The sequence below is a fragment of the Odocoileus virginianus genome, chromosome 13 (genome assembly GCF_023699985.2).
Source record: "Odocoileus virginianus isolate 20LAN1187 ecotype Illinois chromosome 13, Ovbor_1.2, whole genome shotgun sequence".
Classification (NCBI taxonomy): Eukaryota; Metazoa; Chordata; class Mammalia; order Artiodactyla; family Cervidae; genus Odocoileus; species Odocoileus virginianus.
Window position 1 is genome coordinate 6,152,525 of NC_069686.1, and position 25,254 is coordinate 6,177,778.

General features: G+C 35.0%; 1 protein-coding gene across 2 annotated transcripts in view; it reads right to left on the reverse strand.

Annotated features, from left to right (window-relative positions):
• The window catches only part of ZNF804A (zinc finger protein 804A), a 319,312-nt gene that overhangs the window by 21,256 nt on the left and 272,802 nt on the right, over positions 1-25,254 (reverse strand). The window contains exon 2 of one of the 2 annotated variants that reach the window (XM_070475903.1): positions 12,828-12,943. The exons of the other annotated variant lie outside the window; for it this stretch is intronic. The gene's annotated coding sequence lies outside the window, so the exon portion shown is untranslated. The remainder of the gene's footprint in view (positions 1-12,827; positions 12,944-25,254) is intronic. 2 annotated transcript variants of the gene reach the window in all.

The window sequence follows — 25,254 nt, forward strand, 5'->3', positions numbered from 1 at the left end:
AGGTTTCCAACAGGTTTTTTAGGTTTCCAACCTGGCAGATTTTGGACTTGTCAGCTCCCACAATGTGTGAGCCAGTTCTTCAAAAAAAGTGAACAGATAGAGAGACTGATAGATGGATAAATAGATAAACAGATAGACTGATAGATAGATAAATAGATAGATAAATAGATAAAAGAATCTGCCTGCAATGAAGGAGACCTCGGTTCAATTCCTGGGTCGGGAAGATCCCCTAGAGAAGGAAATGGCAATCCACTCCAGTATTCTTGCCTGGAGAATCCCATGGACAGAGGAGCCTGGCAGGCTATATAGTCCACGAGGTCACAAGAGCTGGACGTGACTTGGTGACTAAAAAGAGAGAGAGAGATTAGCTCTGTTTCTCTGGCAAACTCTGATTAATACAGGTTTTCACCAGAAGATGAGTATCTAGATATGATATTTGTGGTGAACAATGCAGATTGCCTTCACATTATATCCTTACATCCTTCTAATTCATTAGTAGAATTCCAATTTTGGGGGAGGGATAGGAGGATATTGAATTAAAATAATAAAAATTTCAACCTCCCTGAAATGTGTGGGTATGTGACACAAGCCTCACTAATGGAATTGTAAGCAGATGTCTGAGGAGCATATACCTAAAAAACAAGTCTCATTTAAAAAAAAAAAATTATGCCTTTTAACTATGTTTTCCACTTCCTACCCATGTGTAATTGTGAGTCTTAGATGGGAAACAAACATCTTTTCAGCTGCAGAGCTGTCAGCTTGACCGAGAAGGCCTAGATTCTGAACATAGAAAAGCAAAAAATAAAAAAAAAGATTCCCCCTCTACTAATAGCATCATTGAATTATGTATTATACTAGGATGGATTACCTATGTAGCTTGTAAAAAAAAGTAAAAGCCAACTTTACCTGATTTTACTTTTATTTGCAGCTGAATGGAATCTTAGCTTTATATACTGACTTACTAGATGTATGACTGGATAATTAATTTCATATTCTTAGAAATTTGTTCCCTCAGATGAAGTTGCTGATGATATCTAAAGTTCCTTCTAGTTTTTACATTCCAAGATTGATCAACATCAATGATGTTGATGATCAACATCATCTTTTAAGATGGACTTAGGTTTCATAAAATAAAATGTGTATTTAGAACAACAATAATAATTACCTTGTTAAGTGTTTTCTTCACTACAAGTAAATCCATTACTCCTTTAAATTGGTTCACTACTACTGTTCCTATGTTCATATACCTTAGTAAGTCAATATATTGCCCAGTATTACTGTTTCCACAGGCTTAGCATTTCCTTTAAATTCCCGAGAGTTGTTTCTATCAAGAACTATTTTTAATGGTTTTTGAAAAATCTAAGTATGCTTTCTATCTTACACAAAGTAATACCTTCAAAGAATTACAACTCAATCACCATCTCTATTTCCTGAATCAATTTATCTCTCTTGGAAGACACTAGGCACTGGGTTCTATTAGAGTGTTAGCAAATATATTTCTTCAGGGAAGGTTAAGATATTCAAGTGAATGGTATCACACTTCAATGTGTAATTTCCTTCTAGTCATTATTTAATCAATGATTTTATGCTGAGTGAACCTGTGGAAGCTTCTTTTTAAAATTTCTTTTCCCATTACTATCATGAATGCGTATCTTTTGGACTTCTCTCTTGGCAGCTTTAGAGGCATCTAATCTCCTAATGGCATATCAGATCTGAACAATATCTTTCCCCAAGGCCTCTCATTCTTTGGATTCCATTAACTCAAGTTTCTCTTTATGGACAAAAACTCATTCTATTTCTAATATAAAAGTCTTTGCAATCTGTATGTGTTATGTCTAAAACTGATTTTTCCAACCATTCAGTTCATTTTCTTAAGTGCTGAATCAGAAGTGTCTTGCACATTGTAAGTACTCATGAATGCTTGTCAAATTCAATTGGCACAGGATTGCAGTGATTAACTTCTCATACAATAGGAAGCTTTGAAAATTTGTTAGCAACAATCTCAATAAGATCTTTGGTATAGAGACTAAGTGATGGAAATTTGAGTCTTAGAAATATCGACATTTTATTTTAAAAAATACACAAACAACTTCAGTAGCCAAAAGTATGTTTAAAATTATGGTTCAATTTTTTTTTGAGATTTATCCCTGTTTATTTTTATTTTTATTTATTTTTTTCCATTTATTTTTATTAGTTGGAGGCTAATTACTTTACAATATTGTATGGTTCAATTTTATAAGGAAATACCATGCAGCTACTAAAGAACCTCTTAATGAAAGTGAAACAAGGGAGTTAAAAAGTTGGTTTAAAGCTCAACATTCAGAAAACTAAGATCATGGCATCCAGTCCCATCACTTCATGGCAAATAGATGGGGAAACAGTGGAAACAGTGGCTGACTTTGTTTTTCTGGGCTCCAAAATCACTGCAGATGGTGATTGCAGCCATGACATTAAAAGACGCTTACTCCTTGGAAGGAACGTTATGACCAACCTAGACAGCATATTAAAAAGCAGAGACATTACTTTGCCAACAAAGGTCCATCTAGTCAAGGCTATTGTTTCTCCAGTGGTCATGTATGGATATGAGAGTTGGGCTATAAAGAAAGCTGAGCACCGAAGAATTGATGCTTTTGAACTGTGGTGTTGGAGAAGACTCCTGAAAGTCCCTTGGACTGCAAGGAGATCCAACCAGTCCATCCTGAAGGAGATCAGTCCTGGGTGTTCATTAGAAGGGCTGATGTTGAAGCTGAAACTCCAATACTTTGGCCACCTGATGCGAAGAGCTGACACATTTGAAAAGACCCTGATGCTGGGAAGGATTGAAGGCAGGAGGAAAAGGGGCAACAGAGGATGAGATGGTTGGATGGCATCAACGACTCAGTGGACATGGGTTTGGGTAAACTCTGGGAGTTGGTTTTGGACAGGGAGGCCTGGCGTGCTGCAGTTCATGGGGTCACAAAGAGTCGGACACGACTGAGCGACTGAACTGAACTGAACTACCAGTAATGCTAAGAGTTTAATATTTCCAGAATATTGTTGCATTATAATGCTAGTTTTTAAAGTAGTATGGCCATGATTTTACAATATAGTTGTATCTGTAGGTATAGAGGGCTTCCCAGGTGGCACTAGTGGTCAAGAACCCGTCTGTCAATGCAGGAGATATAAGAGACATGGGTTTGATTCCTAGGTCTTGAAGATCCCCTGGAGAAGGGTATGGCAACCCACTCCAGTATTCTTGCCTGGAGAATCCCATGGAGAGAGGAATCTGGCAGTCTACAGTCCATGTGGCTGCACAGAGTCAGACACAACTGAAATGACTGAGCAGAGCACATCAGCAGCTATAGAAGACTAAGACTGCTAGAAATACATAAATGTTAATGAATATTTTTTCTTTGTAAAGTAAAATCCGAAGTATTATACTTTTGTTTTCCATCATATGCAATTTTGCCACTTTTTTCCCTTGTTAGCCTGTTTTACTTTGAGACTTTAAAATTTCAATTTGAAATATAAATAATAGATATACTTTAAGGCTGAAACAAAAATTATCATTGTACATATCTTCCTATCATACATTCGTGGTTGTGTGTGCTTAGTCATTTAGTTGCATTCAACTCCTTGTGATCCCATGGAATGTAGCCTGCCTGGCTCCTCTGTTCATGGAATTTTCCAGGCAAGAATAATGGAGTCGATTGCCATTTCCTTCTATAGGGTATCTTCCTAACCCAGGGATTGAACCTGCAGGTGGTTTCTTTACCACTAGTGCTATTTGGGAACCCCACATTCTAGTCTATGGCCTAATAAATAGTGGTGCTAGTAGCAAAGAACCCACCAGCCAATGCAGAAGATGTGAGAGATGTAGGTTTGATCCTTGGGTTGGCACACTCCCCTGGAGGAGGGCATGGCAATCCACTCCAGGAGTCTTGCCTGGAGACTCTTAGGACAGATGAGCCTAGCAGGCTATAGTCCGTAGGGTCGCAAAGAGTCAGACATGACTGAAGTGACTTATCACATAAATAGAGTGTTACAAATACTTCCAAGATCCCTGAACATGCACAGGTAAATTGTTATATGCAATACAAAAAGATAAAACAAATCTGGTGGAGTTTTACATACATGGTCTTTAACATCATGGAATAATAGTGGGTTGATTAATAGTTTAATAATCTCTTTGGCATATGTATGGTGGGAAAATAATATGTAAGGACAGTAGGACTCAAAATCTGTGAGAGGTACAATATCACACTATATATAAATAAATATATACCTTTTCTTTTCCTCTCTGTTAATAATATCTTTATATATATATATAATTATAAAAGATTAATCATGTATTTATAATAAAAATGAATAAAGAGTTAGCAAACATCTTCTCTATAGAGTAATTTAACCTTGATATAACTTATAGTTGTTTCTTAGGCATATAATAAAGATGGAATATTGTGTTACTAGACAATTTTGCTTATAACTAGAAATAACTCCTATTTTGAAAACTGCATTTGAGCTGAGAAGAGTGTGAAGGATTTATTAATACTTGGTGGGAAGCCATAACTGGTGACTTCCTTGAGTGCAAACCAGGTTTGTCCCTAGCCAGGACCATAGAAATTATACCCACAGAACCTTTTAGATATAATTGTTCCAATTTGTGAGATAGGACAAACTTCTAAGCCACAGTGGGCTCCACATTCACCCCTGTGATGTCTCTTGGCAATAAAATGGTAACTTGAAATTCCAAGGGATAGAGCCTCCAAACTGTATGGAAATGTAAGGACTCATGCTGGAAAGGAAAAAAGAAAAAAAAAACACCTGGTGTGAGATACTGGCTTATAACTTTCTAAGTGAACATAATGTTGAATAATCATTCAAACATTCATATGTGGCAGGACAGGCCTGCCCGGGATAAGCTATGTTCTAGGCACTGAGACCAGAGCTGGGCATTGTGATCTTGCAAACCTGCACCCTGGGGGCTGCTGGAATTCTGCTTCACAACTCAAGAGCATGGAGATCTTGACAGAGGCAGCCAAGAGCCACAGAACAAACATGAAGGTAATACTTGAGCATCTGGGATGAAATCAGCTTGAGGAGTCTTAAGGTGAGGGATCTATAAGACCCTCATAGACGACGGATCTCATAGAAATGAGCACTGGCCACAATTAGATCTCAGGAGAAATATTACAGGAATGCGATGCTGGGATTTTAGAGCTACATGGCTACGTGAAGGTTGTTGTTTAGTCACTCGGTCCTGTTCAACCTTTTGGCGACTCCATGGGCTGTAACCCACCAGGCTCCTCTGCTCATGGGATTTCACAGGTAAGAATACTGGAATGGATTGCCATTTCCTCCTCCAGAGGATTTACCTGATCCAGGGATCAAACCTGTGTCTCCTGTGTCTCCTGCATTGGCCTACAGATTCTTTACCACTCAACCACCTGGGAAGCCCCCTACATGAAGATACCAGTTAACAATCTTTCCAAATGTTTAGAAACTATTTTTATGTGATGTCAGTGAAAATGGCAGAGTAAAAGTTCTGGGAAGCTGACCCTATGCAGAAACAAAAAAATAAGTAAAAATTTTCAGAATCAACCTTGTCAAAACTCTGGAAAACAGTCAAGGCTTAATAGAAACCAAGCAACTGGTGAATCAAGAAAAAGATTTAAACACAGTAGGAGAGCTTTGTGGCATTTTAATTCACCTTTGCTCTTTCTACCTTTCTGGGGAAAAAACAAACTGTCTATCAAAAATACTGTATCTGGGAAAACAATATTTCAGAAATAAAGAGTAAAATTAAGGTATTACCAAATAATCAAAAACTAAGGGAGCTGCTGCTAATAGACTTGTCTTATAAGAAAAGCTAAAAGGAGCCCCTCAGGCTGAAGTTAAAACATGAAAGAGTAACCTAAAGTCATGTGAAAAAATAAACTGCACTGGTAAAGGTAACTCCGTAGGTAAATATAAAAGCCAGTATTACTATATTTTGCTTTGTAACTACTCTTTTACTTATATGTGTTTTAAAATACAAATCATAATTCAGTAATTATAAATCTATGCATTGTGGATATATGTAGAAAAATGTAACTTATAACAATAACCTCATGAAGGGTAAGGCACAGAGCTCTATCAGGGCAGAGTTTTGAACACAATCAAAGACACTCAACACACCATTTGTAAAAATTAGTTCAATATGGATCAAAAACTAAATATAAAAGCTAACTCTATACAACTATGAAGAGAATCATAGGGCTAAATCTTCACAACCATAGTTTTGGCAATGGTTCTTGCATATGACACCAAAAGCAAGATCAGCAAAAGAAAAACATAGATAAATGGGAATAAATTAAGATTAAACACTTGTGTGCATCAAACAAAGTAAGTGAAAAGATAACCTATAGAATGGGAAAAATACTTGCAAATAAAATAACTTCCAACTATATATGGAATCTAAAAAATATAGCAAACTAATGAATATAACAAAAAAGAAGACTCAGAGAATAAATTAGTAGTTACCAGTGGGAAGCAGGGGAGGGGCAGTATAGGGTGGGAAGGATGGAAAGCACAAAATTTTGGGTGTAAGTAAGATAGGTTCAAAGATAATGAACAACTCATATAGCTAATGTTTTATAATTTTAAATTTTCAACAATCAAATATTTAAAAATGGGCACGATATTTGAACACATTTATCTGAGGAAGCTATGAAAATGGCAAACAAGGACAGGAAAGTATGCTTAGCAAATGAGATGGCATTTCACAATTATTAGGATGGATAATTTTTTTTAAGGAAAATAGCATATTTTGGCAAAGATATGGAGAAATTGGAACTCATTTTAATTGCTATTGGCAATGCAAAATGGGCAGTTGCTATTGAGTATTCTTTGGCAGATGTTCAAAAATTAAACATATAATTATCTATAACCTAGCAATTCCATTCCTACATATATACCCAAAGTGTTTCAAAACAAATTAAAAAAATACTTGCACACAAATGAACTCATAAGCATTATTTGTAACAGTCAGAGAAGAAAATAATCCAAGTGTCCATTGATGATAAATGGACAAACAATGGTATATCCATACAATGGAACATTATTTACCCACGAGAAGGGATTTATAAAATGGATATACTTAAAAAATGTTGTGTTGAGTTAAGCCAGACATAAAAGGTCACATATTATATGATTTCATTTATATGAAATTTTTATAAAGCAAAACCCATAGATAAAGAAAGCAGAGTGACTTTGGGTTGGGGTAGGGGAAAATGGGGAATGACTCTTTAAAGTGTATGGGTTCTCTTTTTTGGGTGATGAAAATGTGAAGCTAGATAGAGATGATAGTTTCATGAATGGTGAGTATACTAAATGCCACTGAATTTATGAGCAATTTGTATAATGAAGTGAATTGTTCACTTTATTATGGTGAATTTTATGCTATGTGAATTCCACCTAAAAAGTAAAACATGCATTGATTTTTCTCATATAATTTATATAATCAACATTTTATCCAAGATTTTCCTTAATTGGTTAAAACAAAATGAGTTAATTTTAAGACCCTCAAGCAAAATTGCCAATTGGGAGACGGTAGAAATAAGATGATCAAAGATGTGAAAAAGTAATAATAAATATAAAATAAAAAATTTTGTTTTGGCTCACTCATTTGTTTGATCTATTTAAAAATCATTGACATTAAAACTATTACATTGTTTTCTTTTCTTCATTTTAATAAATAAGCATTTTACACTCCAAAGTACTGGTTTTCACTAGCCTATGGCCAGGTAACTTAAAATGCTTAGGATAATATCTAATCTAATAGCTATAGATATCTCTTAGTGATTTTCAGAAGACTCCTGAGAACTACAGATGCATTTTAGGGACTTCATTTCCTGCCACTTTGTCTTAAGAAAATGTGGGAAATCTCCAGGAGGCTAGATTTTCAGTATTTAATTGAGTAACATCACTATCCCCCCAAAATTGGAATTTAAGGTATTCAGAAAACTTCCCAAATTCTACACTCCATGGTAATATGTTAACATTAGTTTCACTGTAAACATATGTCAGTATTACTCTACAGGAAGGATAAATTATGAGCTTGAGGATACTTCAAGAGATGAAATTTGACTTCACTATTTGCTGTCTGTGTGAGCCTTAGTGATCCTTCCACCATTTGTAAAATGAAGAAAACAACTACGCAAAGCACATTTATTTCCTTTCACTCAGTAATTATCAATTTTTTTCTCTTCCTTATTCTAATCCAAAAGTTAAAGGGTAGAATTTTATGTATTCTACAGAGATCTCATTTGAGATTGAATTCAATGACTCAAAGACTATTTATCTTGCAAACCTGCACCAAAAAACTCTTTTTAAAAAATGCTAATTATTCAAGAGGCATAATTGTATAAAGAAAGAAATATCAGAAACAATTTAAGACAGTTTAATGTATAAATAAACATTTTATTAATAAATATGATATTTAATTGTGTAGCACAGATACTAAATAATTTCTGAAGGTAGATCTAGATTGCATCATGTGGTATCTTTCATTGTGGTGCACAACTCTAGTTGTGTTTCATGGGCTCCAGAGCATGCGGGCTTCAGTAGTTACTGTGCAAGCTTAGTGGCTCCATGGCTTATGGACCTTAGTTCCCTGACCAGGGATCGAACCCCTGTCCCTTGCATTGCAAGGCAGATTCTTAAGTACTGGACCACCAGGGAAGTCCCTAAAGTCTGCTAATCTTAATTTTAGATACAACCGTTGCTACAGCTCTCTTATAATTCTAACCAAAGTTACTTTGATAGAAAGAAAACTGGTTCCCTAAAATGTTTCTATCTTAATCCCCGAAATCTGCTAATACACTACCTTGCATGGCAAAGGACTTCACAGATATCCCTAAACTAAGGACTGTGGAAGGGGGATATGTTCCTGGATTAGCCAGGTAAAGCCAGATATGATCACAAGCAACCTTAGAAATGAAAGAGGGAACAGGAGACTCAGAGTCAGAGGAGATGTGATCACAGAAGCAGAGGTGACAGGTGAAAGAGAGAGAGAGATGGAGAAATTTGAAGATAGTATCCTCTTGCTGACTTTGAAGATGAGGGAAGGGGTTATGATCCAAAGAATGATGACAGCTTCTTAAAACTGGAAAAGGCAAGAAAATTGCTTCTCTCCCATAGCCTCTGGAAGAAACAAAGCCCCGATGACATGTTGCTTTTTGGACTTCTGACAATTTGTGTTAAATTTGTAATAATTTGGTACAACAGCAATAGAAAATTAACACAGTACCTAAGAAATAATTATTTTTTCTAGCAGAAAGTTACCAAAGTAGGGGAATATAAGATGTGTGGGGGAAAGATTAGGTTTAAGTTACAAGATAGATTGGGAGGATATAATTCATTAGTAATTATCTCTATGACTTTATAAATCATATTATAAAAAGTTTATGTCCTCACCTATGAAATATGAACTTTCCAGCTTTTAGAATTTTTACAAAATCAAAATAAAATAATAAACATAATGTTTTTCAAACTACTAAATATTATATGTTTATATGACATAATGTTGTTATTTTATTATTTAGATGATGAAGTGTCTGATAGTTTGAATTTGAAAACCTAAACCTCAGTCATCATTCATTTATTTGAGAGTTTATAATATGATATTTTCTATTAAAATCTTTCATCCATTTAAAGGAAAATTCTTAGTTTGTTAGTGTTGGTACTTGGAGTGTCACGAGTTAATTTAAGAATATAGTTTGCTCTCAGTAATATAAATTTTGGCAGAATAAAAAACATCATATATGAGATACAGAGCAATTTTTTTTTCAGAAGATAAGGGATTTCAAGTTTCCCAAAAAGGATTTATGAAGAAATGTAAAAGCTTTGTATAATTGTCAAAAACAAAATAAAACAACAACAAAAAGCAATATAATGAACAAAATCTTTAAGAGATAGGAGAAAGGACATCACAGGTAGTTTTCAAATCAGAAACAAAGACATGAAGATATGGAAGGAATGTTTAGAGTTTACAATAAGAAATGTAGAATGATGACAGAATGTGTTAATTTTCTATATCTCTCTGAAAAAAATCACACAAAATAAGGGATTAAAATGACACACTTTTATTTGTTATGGTTCCTCTGGTTAAACGTCAGTGACTGTGCTCTCAGCTCAGAGTAGACAAAGCTGAAATCAAGGTGTCGGTTAGCACTGAGTTTTCATCCAGAAAGAAGAGTGTTAGTCACTAAGTTGTGTCTGACTCTTTGCCATCCCATGGACTATATAGCCTGCCAGGCTCCTCTGGCCATGGAATTTTCTAGGCAAAGATACAGGAGTGGGTAGCCATTCCCTTCTTCAGTGGGTCTTCCGAATTCAAGGATCAAACCCAGGTCTCCTGCATCACGGGCAGAGTCTTTATCATCTGAACCATCAGGGAAAAATATGTTCCCAAGTTAAATCTTCTTGTTGGCAAAATTCAGTTCTTTGTGGCTACAGGACTGTTTCCTTGCTGGCTGTCACTCAGAGACCTTTCTGAACTATTAGTGTTTGCTGCATTTCTTTCCATAGAGCCCCGTACAACTTCAAAGCCAGCTGGCTATCACTGTCTTCCATTCTCTCCCAGAGTTTCCTCAAACTCATGTCCATTGAGTTGGTGGTGCCTCCTATCATCTCATCTTCTGTCACCTCCTTGTCCCATTGCCCTCATTCTTTCCCAGAACCAGGATCTTTTCCAATGAGTCAGCTCTTCACATCCAGAGGCCAAAATATTGGAACTTCAGCTATAGTATCAGTCCTTCCAATGAATATTCAGGGTTAATTTCCTTTAGTATTGACTGATTTGATCTCCTTGTAGACTCTCAATAGTCTTCTCTTCTGCCATTAGAGTGGTGTCATTTACGTACTGAAGTTGTTGATATTTCTCCTTGCAATCTTGATTCCACCTTGATTCATCCAGTCCAGCATGTACTCTACATTTGGACTTCCTGGGTGGTGCTAGTGCTAAAGAACCCTCCTGCCAATGCTGGAGACCCAGGAGAAGTGGGTTCAATCCCTGAAATGGGAGGAAAGCCTGGAGTAGGGCATGGCAACCCACTCCAGTATTCTTGCCTGGAAAATCCCCATGGAAAGAGGAGCCTGGCAAGCTACAGTCCATAGGGCTGCAAAGAGTTGGACACAAGTGAAGCAACTTAGCACGTAGGCACCCCCTGTACATATAAGTTAAATAAGCAGTGTGACAATATACAGCCTTGACATACTCCTTTCCCAATTTTGAACTAGTCTCTTGTTTCATGTCTGATTCTGCTGCTTCTTGATCTGTATACAGGTTTCTCAGGAGACAGGTAAGGTGGTCTGGTACTCTGGTCTTTTTAAGAATTTGGCACAGTTTGTCTTGATCCACATAGTCAAATGCTTTAATGTAGTCAATGAAGCGGAAGTATATGTATTTCTGGAATTCCCTTGCTTTCTCTATGATCCAACAAATGTTGGCAATTTGTTCTCTGGTTCCTTTGCCTTTTCTAAATCCAGCTTGTGTATCTGGAATTTCTCGGTTCACATACTGCTGAAGCTTATGAGATAAGGTTAAGCCTAATGAGATCATCTTAAAGTCAACTAATTTGGGATCCTAATTGCACCTGCAAAATCACTCCACAGTAGAACAGAGACTAAATTGTAATTCAGTAATAGGGAGAAGATGTGTATACATAAGGGGCCAGGAATTTTGAGGGTCATTATAGAATCCCACTTGTCTAGGAATAAAGCATTAAAGCTATAAAGATGATATTAAAAAGGAATGCATTATTCTTAAGGGCACAAAGTCTTAAATATTGTGTTAATATGCTTAGATTCTATTCTAAAATTATACAAAATTGGGGCAATGACCCTTTTATATATTATTTTATGAAGTTTTGAAGGAAAACCAGAAATTTCGAGTAAGTTGAAAAATGTATGATCCAGCAAATATTTTCCTTCCTTGTCTTTCCAGTGATCAAATGAGATGACAAAATATAATTAAGAAAAAAGAAAAATAATAAATGTTCCTCAAACCCAGAAAATGAGTCAGAATTGGAAATGAATACTTGAAGAAATCCAGATTATAAGGCCAATGAGATTGGATTGACAGGAAATACAGGTAAGGAATATGGCAGCTCAGAACATTGAGATAATTGTGCTGATTCCAAATTCCAAAGGGAAATTATGAGAATCTGCACACTGGGTGGGCAAATACAAAAGAGAGGAGTGGGCCCTGATGTAGCTATTAGACTAATTTAAACACTGAATTCTGAATAACTAGGCCGGTGGGATTCATCCAGCAATATAAGGACCTCCTACTTCAGCAATGAAAGAGGCATCTATCTCCTCCAGTTAGATTGCTCACCACAAAATCACCCCCATGAAAACATGCCTATAAGCACTCTTTGCCAATAAACACAAAGCCCACCCAGAATCTTCACTCAACTCTCCGTACTGATTTATCTTAGTCCTCCCAGAGGAAAAAAGTAACACATTACCTATGAAAAGTGAGACTGAAGCTGACATAATCAATAATGATGAATGACAGAAAGTAGAAAAACAAAACAATACCTAAAAACCTACTAATTCAAATTTCTAAGGGATGATTATTTGAATCCAGAATTTTATATACTTAAGCAAATGTAGAGAGACAAAAAGTACGTTTAAAGATGCCAGAGCAAAAAAAAAAAAAATTGTCATCTGATTATCATAAATATGATCTTTTTTCAGGATAAACCACAGTAAAAGAAAAAGAAATACCTAAGAAAGGACAACATAAACCAAACGAATCAGCAGCAATTGAGTATTATCAAAAAGAATCAAAGAAAGCTTACAAGAAGTTAAAAGGAGGCCTTTGAAACTTGAAGGCAGAGATGCTCTCTTTCAAGCAGCAGGATTTAGTAACAAAGGATTATGTTCCCTTCTTTATGTGTTCAGGCAAGACTTGGTTCTGTAAAAAGTACTGACTTAATCATAATAATGTATACATTCATGTGAGGCATAAATTGATTCAACAGAAAAACAGTGTACTGAAGACTTTAATTACAGTTGTAGGAACAGTAAATTTTATGGTATTCTTTTAATAGTTTCAAATTGTTTAACTTGCAAAAACACTGAAGTAAGGAAAAAGTTAAAATGCAGGCAGATTAAATTCTTTATCTTTTACATCAATGGGGCAATATACAACACTTAAAGTTGATATGAAGAAATAAGGAAGAAAATATTATTTAAAATTATAAGAAAATTACTAGGTATCATACGGATAATAGTATATTTCATAAAAATTATAGGTGAATGGGACAAAGTAGGAAATAAAAATACTAATTTTTTTTATCTTTCATAATAGTTCAGTTCAGTTGCTCAGTCATGTCTGACTCTTTATCTTTCATAATAGTACATCAGTCTAAATCAACAAAAGACATATAATACTTGGATATATACTTTTAATAAGAATGATCTATAAATAGTTAAATTTACTTACCTCTTAGATCTGGAAATACAATGAAGAGATAAGGATAGGATTTTTATATATAATTCTGGACCATTCTATTTGTATATATTCTTCTATTAAAATTTAAAACTTGTTTTACATTTAAAAAATAACACAAATTTAAAAGGTTAGGAAAAAACATTTAACATGTAATTAAAATAAACTGAAAGATTTTATAGGAACATAATTTAATTGTCCCTAATAGGAACCAGAGATCAAATTGCCAACATTCGTTGGATCATAGAAAAAGCAAGAAAATTCCAGAAAAACATCTACTTCTGCTTCATTGACTATGCTAAAGCCCTTTACTGTGTGGATCACAGTGAACTATGGAAATTCTTAAAGAGATGGGAATACCAGACCACCTTAGCTGCCTCCTGAGAGACCTGTATGCAAGTCAAGAAGCAACAGTTAGAACCAAACACGGAACAACAGACTGGTTCAAAATTGAGAAAAGAGTACATCAAGGCTGCATATTTTCACCCTACTTATTTAACTTATATGGAGAGTACATCATGAGAAATGCCAGGCTAGATGAAGCCCAAGATGGCATCAAGATTGCTGGGAGAAATATCAATAACCTCAGATATGCAGATGACAATTATACATGATTATAAAACCTGAACTCTTTCTAAGCCAATAAAGCCTTTCCTCATTGACTGAAAAAGACACTATCTACACCTCTAAATTATATTTGCAAAATAGTTGACAATATAGGACTGGAGTCAGACCTTTGTTCAAGCTCCCCACTCTACCACTTTTTAGCTGTTTTATCAGTTTCCTTATTTATAAGATGGATATAATAATTATAACTACTTGGTACAGTTGTGGTAAACATTAAATGAACTAAAGCATTTGAAACATTTAGTATAATATCTTGCTTAGAATAAGAGCCCTGAATTATTATAAATTTTTAAACTATGTGTCTGCATCTGTGCTCAGTTGATTGCTCAGTCATGTCCAACTCTTTGTGACAGGATCCTCTGTCCACGGGAATGTCCAGGCAAGAATACCAGAGTGGGTTGCCATTTCCTCCTTCAAGGGGTCTTCCCAACCCAGGGATCAAATTCACATCTCCTGCATTGGCAGGAGGATTCTTTACCACTTTACCACTGTGTCACCTGGGGAGTTTTAATAACCTTTATAATAGCCTCTAATAACCTTTATATGACAAAACCATGGGTATCTAGTTATTTGTATTTAATTAGCATTAAATCAGACATACAAATTGCTGGCATGGTGAAGTAGAGGATAAGAAAAATAGAAGGGGCTGGTAAAGCCAGAAGCCTGTAGACCTTTATAGCCTGGGAACTGACCTAGTATGACTTTGCGATTTGGCCAAGCTATAGCTAGCAGTAGTTGACAACTCATGAAAATAGTCTCTAACGGCAGGGATTCCTTCTTCATCATAGCTGGATAATATTCTATTGTTTCTCACATTTTTTTGTCCACTCATCTGTCAATGGACCATTAGGTTGTTTCTATATATTTTGGCTATTGTGAATAATGCTGCAATGGACAGATATCTCTTTGAAAGACTGATTTCACTTCCTTCGTATATATACTCAGGAGCGGAACTGCTGGGACATATGGCAGTTCTATTAGTTTTTGAGGGACCTCTATATTGTTTTTCATAATGGCTGCACCAATTTACATTTCCATCAATAGTGTAGAAGGGTTCCCTTTACTTCATACCCTCTCCAGTACTTGTAATCTCTTGTCTTTTTTATACTAATTGTCCTCACAGTTGTGAGATGTTATCTTATCATGCTTTTGACTTGCATTTCCCTGGTGATAGTGTCATTTGCAACAGTATAGATAAACCTGGACAAACAAGACATGATGCTAAGTGAAGCAAGAAACACAGAAAGTCAAATACTTGTATGTATGATATCACTTCCATGTAAAATCTAAAAAAAAAAAAAGTTTAACTTATAAAAGCAAAGAGTAAAATGTTGCTTGAAGGAAATGGGGAGATGTTGGTCAAGGGGGGCACAAACATTCAGTTATGTAGGATGACTATGTTCTGAGGACCTAATGTACAGCACGGTGACTATAGATAAATAACACTGAAATAATATATTGTATACTTGAAGTTGCCTAAGAGAGGAGAAAGATCTTAAATGTTCTCACCACAAAAAAAGTAACTGTGGTTGATAACTATATTTGATAATGTATGTGCTAATTAACTTGATTCGGTATTCATTTTCAATGTATACCTACATTAAACCATCATATTATATACCTGAAAAAACATCATGTTACACAACTCTTTTGTTAATAATACTTTAAGAAACCCAGAGAAATTTCTAATGAAGTTTCTCTGACTAATTTCTAGAAAACCCTGCTCACTACTCAGTGGACACCTAAGACATAAGAACAACACCAAAACAAAACAATACACTTTCAGGTGACCAAATATGTATGTCACATTCTGGTACTATCTTTAAGTACAACTGGGGGGAAAAGGTAGCCAAATGTGTATGTAATTTGGAGATATTTAATAAATCAGGGTATGTATATAAATGAAAAATAAGCTAAAATGTCACACAATATCGCACAGGCACACATACTTATGGATAAATAAATTACCCCAAATCTCACTTATAATTTGAAAATATGCCATTATAACATAGCACGTTCCAAGCCAATGGTTTGTACTGAACAAACCATAAAAAAGTAAACAATAATAGGATAAAGAAAGCTCATTACTTCCATGATTATTTATGGATATGAACAGTTTTATAGACTTTACAATAACATCTAGAGCAAAAATAGTCATGGATGTTTTATTAAATCACAGAATCTTTCATAACAACCTATTGACACCTTTAGGGATTAGTAAGTAACAAGAGTGATAGGCTTCCCAGGTAGTGCAGTGGTAAAGAATCCACCCACCAATGGAGGAGACACAAGAGATGTGGGTTCAATCTCTGGGTTGGGAAGATCACCCAGAAGAGAAAATGGCAACCCAGTCCAGTATTCTTACTTGAAAAATCCCACAGACAGAGAGGTCTGGCAGGTTATAGTCCATGGGGTCATAAAAAAGTCGGACACACTTTAGCAACTAACCAACAACAAGGTGCCACTACACATTACTTAGAAATGCTAAAATACTCAAAACTGACAATATCCAATATTGGCAAGGATATAGAATAACAAAATCTCCTTTTCACTGCTGGTGGGAATTTACAATTGTGTAGTCACTTTAGAAGGCGGTTTAGTGGTTTTTTGTAACACTAAATGCAATCCAGCAATTGTGTTCCTAGGCATTTAGCCCCAAAAGTTGGAACTCTTATTCACTGCTGATAGGAATGCAAAGTTGTACAGTCATTTTGGAATACAGTTTGCAATCCCTTAGAGAGTTAAACATAGACTTAATTTACAATTCAGCAATAACACTCTTAGATATTTAACAAATTCAGTTGCAATGTATGTTCACTTTAAAATCTACATACAGATATTTGTAAGGAGATTTATTTATAATTGCCCAAAATTGGGAGCAACCAAAACGTCTTTCTCTGGCTGAATGGATGAAAAACTGTGTTATGTCCATACAACACAGTGTTGAATGAGTGAGTGATAGTCGCTCAGTTGTGTCCAACTCTTTGCGACCCCATGTACTGTGGCATGCCAGGCTCCTCTGTCCATGGAATTCTCCAGTCAAGAGTACCAGATAGGGTTGCCATTTCCTTCTCCACAATAGAGTGTTATTTCACAATAAAAAAAAAAAAAAAAATGAGCCATCAAGTCACTAAAAATATAGAGGAAACTTAAAAGTATACTGGTAAATGAAAGAAGTCAGTTGGAAAAGACTATACTGTTTGATTCCAATTATATAAGATGCGAAAGACAAAACTACAGAGAGAGTAAGAAAAAATCATTGGTCACCAGGCATTTAAGGGAAGGTGGGAAGGGATAAACAGATGGAGCATAGGGGATTTTCAGTGCAAAGAACTATTCTGCTTGATACTGTAACAGTGGATACATGACATTATGTATTTTCCAGAACCAATAGAACTTAAAACATAAAGAGCAAATCTTAATGTATGCAAATTTAAAAAAAATTTAGGAAGTTAGAGATCTTTTAAAAGAATGCAGACTATAATAAGAAAAACTGTTTTATACATCCATGAAACAATCTCACTGAAGGGGTGTGTGAAAAAATGCTGACCTAAGTAACTTTGATAATTGATGAAGTCTGTAAGCCTAAAGGTAAAAGGAACTGCAAAAGTACTCTATTCTAGTTACTAGAGATCCCCATGGACTATGACTTAGCAATTCTGACACTGCCACACTTGTACTTTGGGACTGAATAAATATGTAAATAGATTACAGATAGTGGGAACCAATTTCTCAATGTGGGATGGGAATATACAGATAAACCAGAGGAACAGCCTAGAACAATCCACATCTTGATAGATTGTAATTGGAGAGCAGTATAAACATGTATTCGCTCGCTCACTCAGTCAGCTTAACATAAATACAGATGATTGTATAATGAAATAGAGTACAAAAAAAGGTATAGGAATTTATACTTAAATAATTAAACATGCATTACTATATACAAATATATCTCCTTTGTTCTGTAGCTGAAATGGTTAGGAGCATTTATGGTCACCTGGCAATGAGTAGAACTGGAGCCCAGAACTTGTTTTTTAACACTACTTTCCAAAAACAGTAATCCGGTCCCTTGGGGCAATGGCTGCTTCTAGGTTTGGGGCAATAAATATAAAAGAAAATATGAACATCAGAAGGTTAAGCAGCCCTAAAAACAAAGGGAGAATCACACAGAAAATTTAAAAAAATAATAATGAAGGGAAAATGGGGGTATGTGGGGAGAACACAAGAGCCAATTGAAAAAAGAGTTCCCAATCTCCAAAACTGGAATAACTTGAACAAGACCATAAAACAGTATTAGATTAACACCCAAACTATAAAGTATCCATACTGTTCCAAATAAATGACTGAATTAAATAAATTAATGTGGAAGAAGGCTCAAGTGTCCCAAGAAGTAAAATTCCAAAATAATTTGTGTAGATACTTTTTCTCAAGGAGGTGGGTTATAATACCTCATTCATTAGATGTAGGCTGCCCAGGGTTATTCCATCCAAAAAATTAAGGTTTGAGAAGGGGGAAAAAAGAGTAAATTTACATTGGAAAAATCTGACAAACACTACCTCACCTAGGGATTAAGTTAAAATCAGCTCATGATAATTTATGATGATAAAATGCACCATTGGAAAAAATTACACTTTTTCTTTGTCATATACCCCCCTCCAAAAACAACCCAATGTAATCATTAAAAAAAAAAAAAAAAAAAGAATATGGCAAAGCCCAGTTGTGGGGCATTATACAAAATATCTAATCAGTACTCTTCAAAACTTCAAAGATCATCATAAACAAAGAAAGTCTAACAAACTGTCACAGCCAATTGATGCCTAAGGAGACATGATAACTATATGTAATGTGGTATCTTGGAACCAAAAAACAATATTAGGTGAAAACTAAGGAAACTGGAATAAGCCAGCATATCTATCGTTCAGATTTTTATCTAATAATGGTACAACAACATTGATTCATTAACTGTAGCAAATAAATTGTGCCATGTAAGATGTTAATAATGGGAGAAATTGCAAGAATAATGCATGTATATGGGAATACACTGTTCTATCTTGTTAATTTTCTTTGTAAATCTAAAACTGTGTTATGAATAAAATATAATATTAAATATAAAATACAGTAATGATAACAGATGAGGAAAAAAGATAATCAGAAGAAAATATGTTATGTTTAGAAATTATAAAATATATAAATACATTATGTGTAAGAATCAATCTTATTAGAAAATATTCAGAGATGAAAATGTTATATAATAAGTAGCAAAATCTTCAGTATGAAGCAAAAGCAGTAAGATGATTTTTCACAATTGTCTATATTAGAAACTGAGAAAGGCTAAAACTCTTTAAGAAGTCTCTAAGAAAGTGATAAATTCAAAAAATAGAAGAAAGAAAATTGTAAGTATGTATGAAGAAATTAAAGACACAGAATACAATCAGACATTGGTGGTGGAGGTCCAGGGGAGGGAAGTTGGGTTGTCAATGAAGCCAAAACTGGTTCTTTGAAAAGACTAATGAACTGGCAAACATGGTAAGCTCGTCAAAATGAGAGTGATAATTCATAAGAAAAATGTTATAAACAGCTTTACACTAAAAATATGAAACTTATACAAAATGGACAAATTAAACACCATGCTATTTAATAAAATGGACTCAGGGCAGGGCAACTAAATGTTTGTACAGATCTACAGCCATTCAACATATTGAATAGGAAATTAAAATTCCCTCCCTGACATCCACGAACATGAAAAGCATAAAAAAATAAAATAAATGAGTTAATAAACAAATAGTACATTTAAAGTCCAAGTGTCAAAAGAACAAACAATTTCAATCTTGCACAATTATTCCAGAGTACAGAGAAAAGAGGGAGCATTTCCAGTTTCCATCCTAAAACCTATCTAGATCAGTTTGGGGAAGGAAATGAAAGCTAATCATATGCATAAACATAGCTGAAAATATCTTACAAAATATTTATGAGAATATATTAAAAATAATACAACATGAACAATTTTAATTATTCTAGGATTTCAAGTTAGAAATAACATTAAATAATAAAACTCAAATTTAGAAATTAGTTCAGATAAATAATAGTCATCTTAGCAAATATGAAGTGAAGATAAAATTTACCAGTCATTATTAATAAAACTCTTTGCCAAAAAGGAATTAAAGGATGCTTCCTTAGTGTGATAAAGGGTATCAAATGCAAACTCACAGAAAACATCATGTGTAATGGTGAATTCAGAGTTTCTCCTGTATTTTATGAGTAAGGATTACTTTTATTTCATATGTTACTCTCTTAACTAGCTAGACTAGTAAACAAAAAACCAAAAATTCACTTTTTAAAGAAAAATTAAAACTGTCATTGACAGATCACGTTTTGTCTATGTGGTTAATAAATGGCTAAGTGGCAGATTTTCAAATAAAAGAACTTATGACCAAACAAATATTCTTACAAACCAGCTACTGATAGATCTTTTGGCAAATAAATTTATAAGTATTTAAGAGTAGTAGAGTTCTTATTTACAGAATTCTTTCAGCAGGATACACCAGATTGTCTAGTATGGGCTGTGGAAGACAAAGCAGGAATCTATAGATGTCAGAGGCATGACTCTAGAAAATGTCCAGCAAGTTCTGTCATTATCTGAGCACAGCATGAAGATGTTTCATGACCAGAACAGCTCTTTGTGTGCAAGTGATATGAATCACACATATTACTTAGACCTCACACAAATTTGAGACATGGATGCAATCCTGACATGGAAATAGAGGACCTGGGAAGCTGTCTTTGGAGCCCCAGACCTCTCCCTGTTATTAATACATATATTGTATATATTTATATTCCTGAAATTATTAGTAGTATATATACTAAGTAAAACCTCTCTTCTGTGTGAATCTGATTTGATAATCCAGTCAAACTTTCAAAATTCTGTGTAAAAATTAGTAAAGTTTGTATTATCCCAAACATTCAACATTCAATTTCTGTAGAATTACAGAAAACTTAGGAAAATTAGTAAGATATTGCAAGTGGCATTGCACAATATCCCATTTTTGATAAACAATATCCTTTCAGTATTCTAATCACACATGCTCATGGTAGTAATAACACAATGCATTTTTATATTACCAGAAAGTATTTCTAATTGGCCTGGGTTATATCCCTAAAGAATAGAGGACTACAGATTTAAAAGAGGGATTTAATGTCCACATATACTAAAGAGTATAGTGAAAACAAATACACTTTGTTAAGAGGACTTTTTAAGGAATTGCACTGAAAGTGAAAGTTAAGATTTGCTTTACCGTAATGAGATTACTGAACATTTAAAAGTTGGACATAGAAGAAAATGAAGGTGTAAGTTAAGTTCTTTGGTGTTTCTTTGTGAGAGTTGGAAACTTTAAAAACATTTTCTTTTCCTAGTTCAGAATCATTTTAATTAAATGACCTGAGAGCATTCTGGGAAAGATTAGCTGCAGAATTAAAACTGCTTTTAGACTAGTATTGGATGAGAAAACAGTCAGCAAAATTCTCTTCGAATGAATATATCTTATTGTTTACATCTGTTTCTGTTTTAATGAACACCTAGCTGCATAATTTTTTCTTTCTTTCTTTCTTTTTTTTTAGTAATCTCTCTTCTTTTGCTAATGATTCAGCATTCAAAATGAACATCTCACTGGGATATTCAAACTTGAAAATCTCTGCAAATGATTTAGGAGCATTTTCAGCTCATCATTATTGCTATGTGTCAAACAGAGCATCTGGAAAGATTGCTTAATTCCAATTTTAATCATGTTTCTGTTTAGTTTGATGTTATTTTTAAAATTCAAATGAAATAATATTTTATCCACATTAAAACTCTGTAAAAGGAAATGAGGGTCATTACCAGGGTTGAAGAGATTCTGTGTGAATAGGAAATTAGCTAACTGCACTATATATTTACATGAATCCTTTTATTTTGAAAGTTAGATAAGAGGAGGTACTCTGTTAAGAGACAGAAGGAGAAAAAAAATGATCTGAATTTTTAGTACCAGACTGTTAATTTTTTTTTCCACTATAGTCACCGTACTGTACATTGCATCTCAAGGACTCATTTGTTTTATAACTGGAAGAAACATTTAGGTATTTAATGGCCCAGTGAATTAATGAAGAAAAGGAAGTAATTAAAAACTACATTATAAAAAATTTTGGAAATAATTTGAAAGAGTTGATTTTAGATGTTTGCAGAAATATTTTGATCAGTTCATAGGATGAAGAAGGATAAACAATGAAAGACTTTAGAAAACAGCAAGTTGATACATATAATTGAACTAACTGTTGTGTGTTAGACGTAAAGTTCTCTATCTAGCTGACCAGTCAGAAAATCTGGGAAAGATTGAAGGCAGGAGGAGAAGGGGACGACAGAGGATGAGATGGTTGGATGGCATCACCGACTGGATGGACATGAGTTTGAGCAAGCTCCAGGAGTTGGTGATGGACAGGGAGGCCTGGCGAGCAGCAGTCCATGGGGTCTCAAAGAGTCAGACACGACTGAGTGACTGAACTGAACTGAACTGACCAGTCAGAATGCTTCTCAGTGTACTAATAGAAAGGCAGGAGAAAGATGGCGTAGTAGGAAGACCCAGAACTCACGTTCTCCCTCAGACGCACAAAAACTACAACATACAGGAGAAGTCCCTCTTAGAACAATTTAGACATTAGCAGAATGGCTCTTATACAACTAAGGGTATAAAGAAAAAACACAGCAAAATAGGTAGGAGGGAAAGAGAAGCAATCTAATCAGGACCCACAACTCCAGCAGGTGACTCACCAAAGGAAGGGAAATCACAAACTCAGAGATCCTCTGGAGAAGTGAGGCGTTTGAGCCCCTGGCCCATGGCATCCAGCCCTGTGAATTCCCTTAACTGGTCTTGAAAACCAGCAGGGCTCAGGGCCTGGAGAATGGAGGGCTGCAGGAAACTGAGTCTCTACTCTTAAATGGCACAAGCACGAATTTACTTGCTGCATAGTCTTAGCACAAAGCAGACTGGAAATTCCCTGGTGCTCTAGACAACTGCCCCCAGCACGCCCTTAGCCTCTAACAGCCTCCAGCTCCTGCTCCATCTCCCTTGAGTAAGGTGCCAGCCCTAGAGGCCCCACCCACCTCTGTCTCTGGCTCCACTCACCCAGCTTCAGGTCAGCTGCTGCCAGGGCCCTGGGAGAAGCTCTGGCCAGTGCTAAGCCCCCTCCAGCCCCTCTGGCTTCAGCTCCACTACTCCCCAGGAGCCATTGTCAGCATCCCCCAGTAGAAGTCCCTGCGGGTCAGTCTGGCTCCAGCCCCGCTGGTTCTATCCCAGCGCCCTCCTCGCAGTCACCGGGGACAACCCAGCCTCTGCAAAGGCCCCGGCTGTGCTGACTTCAGCTCTTACCCACCTAAGAAAATTACTGGGCACACAAAACCGAACAGGGGCCTTTCTACACAAGGTAACTGCTTTGGCTAATTTCATTCAGACAAAATGAGAATATAGAGAATTATGTTTCAATAAAAGAACAAGATAAAACACCATAAAAAACCTAATGAAACAGAGATAAGTAACTTACCAGATAATATATAATTTTCTTGAAATTCATTGTAAATAAGACAGAGTTCTTATTTTATAAAACCTTTATTCTGTTGGTTCATGCTCAAAATGATGGATGAAATGAGAGAAAAATCACATTAAGGTCATAGTACTTAACAATAAATGATGCATAATCTTTTTAAATTTTCACTACTCATATTATCATGTAGTGAAATGGCTTCATTATAGTTAGGGAGATATAAAATTACTGTGTCCTACAACCAAAGTTTTGCTGTAATTTCAACTATGAATCTTTGTAGATAAAAACAATCAGTCTAAACTTCAAATATTTTGAATACTTACATTGGCTTCAATATAATTCTACACAGAATACATTTTCAATATTAAGATTTCCCCTAAATAGACTAATGAGAATGAATAGCATAACATATTAATATCACTTGATAAAAGGTGAAGAATAAAATACTTTAGTCTAAGAAGGGTGAAAATGATAAAGCTTAGATGATGGCTTTATTTGTATTTTAAAATATTTTAAAAATATTATCCCCAAATTTTGACTAACACAAATTGTCTCTAGTCATACATTTTAGCTAATTGTTCAAGCTGTGAATGAAACAATCCAATGATTTTAAGAGATCAAAATGACCAATATCATCTTTTATAAATTAGTTTTATGAAGCAAACTTTAAAATTACCTAATTACCACATAATGTAAACAATGAAAGGTTTCCTAAATGTCCACTCTAGATCGGCAGTTCATCTGCATTTAATTTACTTGTCTCCTCTAAAGCATTTTTTTCCTTTTTTTTTTGGTAATCATGGTAAATACTGAATACTTTTCTACCTAAATGAATAAAATAATAAATCTAATATCTAAAATAGTTTGATTTAAATTATTTTCCAAATTGAATAAATTTACTCATTTTATACTAATAGAAAATGAAAGTCTTTCAGTTGTGTCCGACTCTTTGTGACCCCATAGACTATACAGTCCAGGGAATTCTCCAGGCCAAAATACTGGAATGGGTAGCCTTTCCCTTCTCCAGGGAATCTTCCCAGCCCAGGGATAGAACTGAGGTCTCCCACATTGCAGGTGGATTCTTTACCAGCTGAGCCACAAGGGGAAGCCCAAGAATGCTAGGGTGGATAGACTATCCCTTCTCCAGTGGATCTTCCCGACCTAGGAATGGAACCGGGGTTTCCTGCATTGCAGGTGAATTCTTTACCAATTGAGCCATCAGGGAATTAATTTGGAGCTAATTAAATTAACTTTAAATCAGGGATTCATTCACAGCCAATTAAATTCACTTTAAAAAGTTCATTAGAAATGTGTTAATAGTGAAATAATCAAAGCTACTGTCTGATAATACTAAACAATAAACATGAAGCAAGACATAATAAAGGAAGGAAAAAAGAGTAAGGATAAGGGGAAGGAGGGAGGAAGAAGAGAAGAAGAAGAAAAGAAGGAAGGTTTTAAAACTAAACATTTGTCTAATGGATGAATTTTATGGACTAGGTATTATGGACCTTAGTTAATGACTCTGAAATGAATGCTGATTCATAATCAAAACATTTTCAATGTTTTGGAAACATGAAGGA